Source organism: Symphalangus syndactylus, chromosome 10 (assembly GCF_028878055.3).
Source record: "Symphalangus syndactylus isolate Jambi chromosome 10, NHGRI_mSymSyn1-v2.1_pri, whole genome shotgun sequence".
Taxonomy (NCBI): domain Eukaryota; kingdom Metazoa; phylum Chordata; class Mammalia; order Primates; family Hylobatidae; genus Symphalangus; species Symphalangus syndactylus.
In genome coordinates this window covers 113,609,386-113,618,291 of record NC_072432.2, presented here as the reverse complement: position 1 = coordinate 113,618,291, position 8,906 = coordinate 113,609,386, and the positions used below count along the sequence as shown (strand labels likewise).

The 8,906-nt window shown below is 45.1% G+C and overlaps 1 pseudogene; it reads left to right on the top strand.

Moving 5' to 3' along the window:
• The first annotated feature begins 8,275 nt into the window (after positions 1 to 8,275).
• LOC129492468 (uncharacterized) lies at positions 8,276 to 8,369 on the top strand (annotated as a pseudogene).
• Positions 8,370 to 8,906: the final 537 nt, after the last annotated feature.

Here is an 8,906-nt window from a genome sequence, read left to right as displayed (position 1 = left end):
AAATGCACCAGGTACCCTATTCTTAACATCACTCACCCCTATGTTTTCTCATGGTTTTCATTCCTGCTTGTGATGGTCTGCAAATAATTCAAGCTCTCCTAGACTGAGAGTGCTGCCTTGCTTTCCTTATATTCCCAAAGACAACAACTCTTTCCTTGAAACTAAGCACTGCAGCTAGTGGCCCTTGTCCTTGCTCTCAGGACTCCCAAAGGCTAACTTGGCTGTGTGCTTCAAAGCTGCGTCTTCTTACTGTATGCTTCCATGTATCCCCTATTAGATCAAGAATGACCCCCTACAGTGGTCATTCTTACTTAGAGCTCCAGCCAAGCTTCCATCTCCCATCCTCTCACTCATCTCTGGGTCTAGACACATTGTCTTAGGATAATAAAATGTAGAAGGAGTCTCTCCAGTTATGTCTTCTATCTCACTGGCTCAGGCTGAAGGGAAACGCTGGCCATCTCCATTGCTACTATGTCCCACTGCCCTTGTGTCCTGTAGACTGGAGGTGTCACCATGGAAAGAACATGAAATGGGTGAGCACCAACACATGGACACACATGCATGGCTTAACAAAGGGTTGGTGGTGGACCGTTGAAGGACAGGGCACTGAACTCAGCCTATCTCTGACATAAGTGAGGGTCACCCAAAGTCAGCAAGTCAGAACCAATCTTCTGTGGTCCTGCAAGAAAAATGCAACACCAGCTGGCAGAACTCCACACACCAGGCTCCTCTTGAGACCGGGTCCCAGCCATAAGGCCTGGGGACCATTACAAATGTTCCTTGGTACATCTGGTCAACCTATACATACATATCCCTAGGGCAGGTGTATGTGTGGTATGTGTATGGTGTCTTTGCTGTGTGTGTGATGTGTGTTGTATTTGTGTGGTGTGTGTGCTGTATTTGTGTGGTGTGTGTGTTGTGTGGTGTGTGTGTGTGGGCTATGTGTGTTGTGTGTGTGTAATGTGGTGTGTATGGTGTATAGTATGTGTGGTGTGTGTGCATGGTGTGTGGGGGGGGAGTGTGTTTTGTGTGTGTGTGTGTGTGTGGTGTGTGTGGCATGTGTGGTATGTATGTGGTGCATGTGTGGTGTGTTTGGGGAGGGGTGTGGCATGGGTGTGCTGTGGGTGTGGCATGGGTGTGGTGTGGGTGTGTGGGTGTGGTGTGTGGTGTGTATGGGGGTGTGAAGTGTGTGTGTGTGTGGTGTGTGTGGGGGGAGTGTGTGTTGTGTGTGGTTTGTGCGTGGTGTGTGTGGTATGTATGTGGTACGTGTGTGGTGTGTTTGGGGAGGTGGGTGATGTGTGTGGGGGGGTGTGTGGTGTGTGTGGGGTGTGGTGTTGGGAGATATGGGTATGTGTGTTATGTGTGTGGCGTGTGTTGTGTGTGTATGGCGTGTGTGTGTGTGTTGAGCGAGGGATGCGGAGGGTCAGAGAGTGATGGAGAAGGTAGAAATGGGAACCAGGGTGGTGAGGAGCCCTTGTCTGAACTCTGGGTTCTCTTCCTGGGGTGCACTGACAGACCCAGCTTGTCCAAGACATCAGAGAGAGTTTAGAAAATGTCAACAAGAAACTCCAAGGCATGGGGTCCCCTGAAGCATAGGCCTGAGGCAAGGGCCAAGGTCTCAGGGCAGTGCTGTCTGAACAAGGCTTTCTACAACACAACTTTTGCCTCTCCAAACTGTGTCTTGTGCGTAACGTGCTAAGCCTGTTGCTGGCCCCAGAGTACTGAATATATCTATTTCAAATTGGATAGAATCCTGAGCATTAAGAAATATTGTAAAAAGCAAAAAAAAAAAAAAAAAAAAATCCACATCTGGCCCCCGTAAGCACAGCAGGCCCTGATCAAGATCTCATTAATACGCTTCCTGCTAATCCTCAAGAATTAGCAAATACAACTTTATCCTGCTATGAAATACTCCCTACCTCCAGGGCTCAACTAAAGATTCAGAAAGAAGGGTGGAAGAAGCCTAGTTAAATGTAGCTTTGAATCCAAGCACTGGGTAGCATCCCTAATAAGCCCTCTCAGGCTTAATGGGGCTTTCCAACAATTTTCTGTTCCAAACTCCTATATGCCTTACCATTTAGTTCGTATAATTCTGTCTAGTAAATAATCAGGGTATCACATTCAAAGTCACTTAAGTTTGAATAGGCTTTCCCAGTGCCCTTTGAGTGCTTAAATGTTTTATATCTGCTATGCCCAGGTCTTTCTGGGAGCTCACTGCTCCAGGACTGGATGGCGAGGAGTCAAATGCGAAAAAGCTCATATCCTCTTTAGAGCGAATTTTCCAAGGAAAATTAAACAAAGCCTCTAGGGAGCATTCAACCACCCACCATCAACATGGTGACCAAACTGACCCCCACTGCAGCCCTCTCTGCCTCCATATTATCATAAACCTACAACTCCTGAATAACTTTTTAAGAGTGGTTTACTTCACACCTTAGGCAAGCTACAGATGCACATCCCTGTGGTTGTTCTTTGGAGTGGAACAAAGCACAACTCCTCACTATCCCTATTTGCCCTCCTAAGAGGCCTCCAAGTCATGGCAACCTGAGGAAATTCTAGGCTATTAACTTGCTTTTAGCCATGTTCCCCCTAAGACTCAGATCCTCTGAAGGTGTCTGACTGCAAGGATTGCTGGAAAGAGAAACTTTTTAAAATGTTTTGAAATAGAGGCAGGGTTTTGTCATGTTGCCCAGGCTGGTCTGGAACTCCTGAGTTCAAACGATCCTCCTGCCTTAGCCTCCCAAAGTGCTGGGATTACAGGCTTGAGCCACCACACCCGGCCAAGACTTTTTACAGCAGGAGGATCCATGTGAAAAATCAGTTGATGCACGTGTGCAATTGGCCTGAGGGCACAATGCCCATAAAACGGGCTCCTGCACCCACGGGCAGGCAAGGGCTTGTCACAAATGGCTGCTTCATTGCTAAAGCATGCTGTGGGAGAAATTGTATCTGTGCCATTCTGGCATCTGTGCCACACCTGCACTTGCTGGGAGCCCTCCCTGGTCTCAGATGCTCTCTTAATCTTGAGCTCTCACATTAACTCAGTACCATCTTGGTGTCTCCTTACTCTTCCCAAACCAATCCTGGGACAGGAAGACTAGACTCAGAGCCTGATATGTGGATTCCCTAGGGCTGCCGTAACAATGTGCTATAAACTGGGTGGCTTAAAACAACAAAAATTTATTCTTTCACAGTTCTGAAGGCCGGAAGTCCAAAATCAAGGAGTCCACAGGGATGGTTCTGGAAGCTCTCCCCGGGAAAACCATCCCATGCTGCTCTTTTAGCTTGTGGTGCTTGCTGGCAGTCCTTGGCATTCCTTGGCTTGTGGCAGCATCACTGCAACTTCTGCCTCGGTTGTCATGTGGCCTTCTTATGTCTCCTCTGTGTCTCTGTGTGTAAACTTCCCTCTATTTTCTCCATAAAGACACCAGTCATTGAATTTATGATCCACACTAATATAGTATGAACTCATTTTAATTTACCAAACCTGCAAAGACTGTTTCCAGTTAAGGTCATATTTGAGGTTCCAGGTGGACATGAGTTTTGGGGGGACACTGTTCAAGCCACTATACCTGATCTTGGCCACACTGCTCTTAGTCAGTGCTGATGGTGCCAAGGAACCCCTCACTGCCCCAGGAGTCCAGTGTTCAGGACAGGAAAGTGCCTCTTTCTTCCTTGCTTGCCCTCTAGAGAAACAAATGCATTTACTCCAATTGGTTCTCTGCCCTTCTCGGAAGTGTTTCTGATTATTCTCTGCCTGCCTTAACCACCAAAGCGCAAGCAAGCCTCCCGTATAGTCTGTAGCAGGCATATAACGAATAAATAAAAGAACCAAGTCTACAGATGAATGGCGGCCTCTTCTAACCTCACTGTAGATATTCGTAAAATGATGAAGCCGTTAAAAGTTATTCTCAGAATTCCTGTACATAGAGGTTCAAGGCTCCATTCTCCCCCAGGATTCCCAGAGTCTTCAGCTATACTCAGATGATGGCCCATCCCACTGACGCCCTGGTCTTCCCTTTCCAAAATGTTTCAGAGAGTCCAAAAAAAAGGGTCTAAAGCCATTCAACGTATATTTTATACGAAACTATTCACAGGTAGCAATGGAATTTCTATTTTAGCAGAGACTTTGGATGGTCCAATAAAATAGGGCAAGCAAGCTAAGAATTTGGGGCATGGCAGAGAATTGTGGAAATTGATCTGGGTCCTGAAGAGCCCCTTACATCCTTTCCTGGCCTGGCAACCCTGCTGGCACCTGTGTGAGGTCAGTTCCAGGCCACACATGGCCTGCATGCACTCTTATTCCTCCTTTCTCCCAGCTCCCCTGCCTGTTCCTCTACTTGTCCAAATTATCTGCTTCTAGTTCTCTCCTTCCACTTATCTTACTATAACTTTCCTACCTTTTCTTCCATTACCCCCCAGCCCTCGAACAAAATTCCTTTCATCTGATTTGCAAGGTCTGAAAAGAAGCCTATTGTTTTTCTTTTTTTCATCTTTCATTCCTTAGGAAAACTTTTTATAATTCTAATCATCAGGGACAAGGTCATACTTTCAGGCTATCTGACCTTTAAAATTACTTTAGAGAGGCTGGGCACAGTGGCTCACACCTGTAATCCTAGCACTTTGGGAGGCTGAGGCAGGCAGATCACCTCAGGTCGGGAGTTCGAGACCAGCCTGACTAACATGGAGAAACCCTGTCTCTACTAAAAGTACAAAATTAGCCAGGCGTGGTGGCACATGCCTGTAACCCCAGCTACTTGGGAGGCTGAGGAAGGAGAAACGCTTGAACCTGAGAGGTGGAGGTTGCAGTGAGCCAAGATCGCCCCCATTGCACTCCACCTTGGGCAACAAGAGCGAAACTCCATAAAAAAAAAAAAAAAAAAAAAAAAACCTCACCGTAGAGAGAGGACTACTGTTTTTTTCTTCTCCCTCAGAGACTTAATGATGTCCAGCTCACAGTTTTTGTTCATCATTCCTTCCAGTCAATTCATCTATAAGAGCCAGTGATAAGCACTTTGCAGAATTCATTTTTTAGTAGCCACAGGCAGAAAAGTCAGTAACCCAGTGCAGGAGGAACCTCTCTGAAATCCCTTTCTATGGCATTTCACCCAGTAGGGCCTTCCTTGTTCTGTTTCCTGGTTTTGTTCCCTGGGGCTTTGTCCTAGACAGATGGGCAAGCCATAGGGTAAGCCCTTAAGAGAGAGGCCTAGGATTGACACCCTACAACCAAACAGCAGCTGCCATGCCAAATGAAACATACTCTCTCTGCTCTGCTGAAATAATGGAGTCATTTCTCCCCAGCCACATCCTGGAGCCCTTCACGGTCCAGGTCCAGCAGAGCTGCACCACTGGCATCTCAGGTAAGCTTTGCTCATGCTCAGAGTGAAAAGGGTCAGTGGCTTCACAAAGGCACATCTATGTCTATTATTCTGCCTCTGACAGGTGACCAAGGGAAGGCTTTTTCATCACCAGATGGGTCTGGTTGGTCTACTACTCTAAATAGATCTATACACAACTAAGTTCCAGGCTATGTCATTATTAGTTGGCTGAGTATTTGATCACATTACCTGGAGCTGGTTTGAAAAAGAGAGGTGCAAGCTGTCGCTTCCTTTCTGTTTTAAAAATAGTCAGGCCCATCATATGTTGCCCACATGTATTATCTCACATTCAATTTGTAATTCTACAATCTAAAACGTCAGGCCCTCTCACGTTCATCACAGCATCACAGGGAACACGTTTCTTCATTCAGAGGGGCCAAGAGGTACAAGAATCATATGATCTATCCTTCAAACTAGGACATTTTTGAGAGTCAAAGAGGGAACCACTAATTATTACACCAGAATGGTGAGCATAAACCCTAACTGTCCCAGGCCAACCAGGATGTTGGCCATCCAATCCATTGGGATATACAGGGGCAAGAGACCCAAACTAGTTGAAGTAGAATGTAAAGAAGAGACATGGTGACATGGACTTGGTACCAAGGTCTCAGACCACCTTACTTCTGGTGCTGCAGCTGGAATTAGGGGTAGGACTTCTGGTTTAGGAGCCCTTAACAGCTGATTCAACTGAATGTGCTCAGCACTGCACAGCATGAACAAGAAAATCATGTGCCTGGTGACAGCTGGAATCAGGGCTGTGGAAAAGCTTACAATGGGGTAAGAGGTGGAAATAGTAAGAGGAGACTTCAGACTTAATCTGAGATTGAGGAAGCAGAAACAGCAAGACGTAATATTAAGAAAAAGAGCCAAGTGTGGTGGCACAGTCCCAGCGACTGGGGGGCTGAAACAGAGGATCACTTAAGGTCAGAAGTTAAAGACTGTGGTAGGCAATGATCACACCTGTGAATCACCACTGCACTTCACCCTGAGCAACATAGCAAGACCCTGTCTCTAACATAAAATAAAACACTTAAGATTTTTAAAAAGAAAATATAGTCTCTCAAACAACAAGGGGTACTCAATGATTTAGAAAGAATACTGAAGCAAAAGCACAGTCCTACGTGGGAGGAAAATTACAGAAGTCAGAAAAGCCAGTCTGTTTGTGAAGTCTGTTTAGAGACGAAGTCTAGAATAGTAATGAATAGTGTGAAGAGTGTCCAGATGCCGTGGCTCAAGCCTGTAATCCCAGCACTTCGGGAGGCCAAGGCAGACAGACCACTTAAGGTCAGGAGATTGAGACCAGCCTGGCTAACATGGTGAAATACCGTCTCCACTAAAAATACAAAATTAGCCAGGCGTGGTAGCACATGCCTGTAATCCCAGCTACTGGGGAGGCTGAGGCAGGAGAATCGCTTGAACTCCAGAGGCGGAGATTGCAGTGAGCCCAGATTGTGCCACTGCACTCCAGCCTGAGTGACAGAGCAAGACTCCATCTCAAAAAAAAAAAAAAAGTAAAAGAAAAAAAAGTGTGAAGAGTTGAAGAGTGTGTATTCTGCATCAGACTGACCTGAACATTCACTCTACACTTTCTAATGGTGTGACATCAGTTGTCTATGTCTCACTTTTCTTATCTGTATAAGGAGAATAGTGAAGGTATCTTTTCATAAAGCATTAGGGTAATGGGTAAATGATTGATACATCAAGTTACTAGGAATTCTAAGAAGGTAAGTGGAAGAAAACACTCAAGGAAGATAATCAGCATTGTAAGTTTCACATGAATAAGGAGTGTGTCCAGTGGAAAGAAAGGAAATGGCCAGGAGGCCGTTGTTAGTTTACCAGGCCCTGTGCAGGATGCCCTAGTTATGGCCTACACTGGTTCTTGACATAAAAGCAGAATGAGAGGGCTAGGCTTGGTATTAGCAAGGGGAAGGAATTCTAAGGCATTAGGACAGAAATGGTGCCAAAGCCAAAGAACCTGAAGCTGAAAATAACCCTTCAAAATAGTCTAGGCCTTGGCCTTCCACAGCACTGTATTAAAACTATTTTAAGGTTAAGAGCCTGGGTAGGAGGCTGCGTGCAGTGGCTTATGCCTAGAATTCCACGCTTTGGGAGGCCAAGCTGGGAGGATTACTTTGATACAAGCCTGGGCAACATAACGATGCCCTATATCTCTGTAAAAACTACAAAAATTAGCTGGGCATGGTGGTTCATGCCTGTACGTCTGGCTACTCCAGAGGCTGAGGCAAGAGGATTGCCTGAGCACAGGAGTTCAAAGCTGCAGTGAGCTATGATCATGCCCCTGCACTCCAGCCTGGGTGACAGAGTAAAATCCTGTCTCTTAAAAAATAAAATTAAAAGCCTTGGTAGAAGAAGACGATGGGTGCTATGGTCCGAATATATCTTTCTAAAATTCATAGACTAAAATCCTAACCCCCAAAAGTGATGGTGTTAGGAGGTAGGGCCTTCGGGAGATGATTAGGTCATGAAGGTAAATCCCTCATAAATGGGATTAGTGCCCTTATAAAGGAGGACCTAGAGAGCTGCCTTGTCCCTTCCACTCTGTGAGGACACAGCACAACAATGCTGCCTACGAAGTTGAGAGCAAACCCTCACCAGACACAGAGTCTACGAGTGCCTTGATCTCAGATTTCCACCCACCAGCACTGTGAGAAATTAAATTTCTGTTGGTTCTAAGACTATGGTACTTTGTTACAGCAGCCCAAGTGGACTAAGACAGTGAGTTATGAAAGTTGAATATAAATTTTGATGTAAAAGAAAGAATTGAGCAAGATGTTTAAGTGCAACCCAGATGCCACCTATCCTGGATGGCTTAGAAAGTTGCCAGACTGATCCAGGGGCTGATCCTTTTGAGATCCCCTCTATAATAGTAATAATGTAAGACTATACTTTCAGGGATCATTTCTACAGTTCATCATTAGAGAAGTTCTCTGAACATGTAGAGCACTGAGACAAGAAATAACTAAGATCAGAGGAGAACTGAAGGAAATAAAGACATGGAAAACCCTTGAAAAAAAAAAAATCAATGAATCCAGGAGGTGGTTTTTTGAAAAGATCAACAAATAGACCACTAGCCAGACTAATCAAGAAAAGAGAGAAGAATCAATAGACGCAATAAAAAATGATATAGAGGATATCACCACTGATCCCATATAAATACATGCTACCATCAGAGAATACTATAAACGCCTCTGCAAATAAACTAGAAAACCTAGAAGAAATGGATAAATTCCTGGACACATACACCCACTCAAGTCTAAACCAGGAAGAAGTCGAATCCCTGAATAGACAAATAACAAGTTCCAAAATTGGAGCAGTAATTAATAGCCTACCAACTAAATAAAAGTCCAGGACCAGACAGATTCACAGCCAAATTCTACCAGAGGTAAAAAGAGGAGCTGGTACCATTCCGTCTGAAACTATTCCAAACAACTGAAAAAAAGGAAATTCTCCCTAACTCATTTTATGAGGCCAGCATCATCCTGATACCAACACCTGGCAGAGACATAA